General features: G+C 37.8%; 1 non-coding gene across 1 annotated transcript; it reads right to left on the reverse strand.

Annotated features, from left to right (window-relative positions):
• Nucleotides 1-244: 244 nt before the first annotated feature.
• LOC118202246 (U2 spliceosomal RNA) lies at nt 245-436 on the reverse strand. The gene has a single exon (XR_004760373.2). It is a non-coding gene; the product is annotated as a U2 spliceosomal RNA (small nuclear RNA).
• Between the last annotated feature and the right edge of the window lie 511 nt (nt 437-947).

Here is a 947-nt window from a genome sequence, read left to right on the forward strand (position 1 = left end):
GAGGAATCAAATTTCTTGGCACGCTTCCAAACAACAGCTCTTGGTGAACTGTTAAAAACCTATCGTTCCGCTCTCGCCGATGTGCTCATCATTCATTTAGTAAATTGAATCGGTTTCGGAGCGGATCGAGTCGAAATCGAACAACAGAAAAACGAAAGACTCTGCCGAAGAGATAGGAATTCTCCTAAAACACGGCAACATCAGTAACACCGCATGAATTTGTAAAAGTGAATCTTTTCTTTGAATTTTGTGGGCCGATCCTGCAAGTAGTGCAATAGCAGGCCAACCCGTGGCAAGGGCGGAATAAATTCCTAACCACAAGCCTCTCTGCAAAAATTAGTTTAATATCTTGACACCCTATGGATGCCGTATCAGATATTAAGCTGATAAGAACAGATACTACACTTTGATCTTAGCCAAAAGGCCGAGAAGCGATAACTGCATGGAACAGAAAATTTTTTATTAGAGACATTTCTTCAAATTTTTAGTCTTGACTAATGAAAATTAAATGTAATAATCCATAGAGAAACGCTTACGCAGAAAATACACTTCAGATGTTCCCTCAGATCGCTTGTGTGAGTTTCGTGTGATCACTAAGTGCCGGGTTAGCGAACTCCAGTTCCCTGGTTCGACCCCTGATCTACAAATTCTAAATTTCGAATGAAAGATTACATTTGCCTCCATAGATGGCGCTACAACCGCAAAGTTTTACTCATTCATCATATCACAAATCTCCAAATTGCAGATTTCCTTAATAGTTAACTGCAAAAGTTCCTAAATGAAAGAATAACGCAGTCGCAACATATCGGATAATTTTCTTAAAGATTTTGGAATCAACGTAGTTTACGTACGAGCATATTACATAATACAAGAAATATGTACAGAAGCATATGTTTTGAAAACAAGTATTCTGTAAATGGGAACATAATTATGTGAGTAGTTAATTA

Source organism: Stegodyphus dumicola, chromosome 2 (assembly GCF_044657685.1).
Source record: "Stegodyphus dumicola isolate Sdum_Otavi_A_Nest chromosome 2, ASM4465768v1".
Taxonomy (NCBI): domain Eukaryota; kingdom Metazoa; phylum Arthropoda; class Arachnida; order Araneae; family Eresidae; genus Stegodyphus; species Stegodyphus dumicola.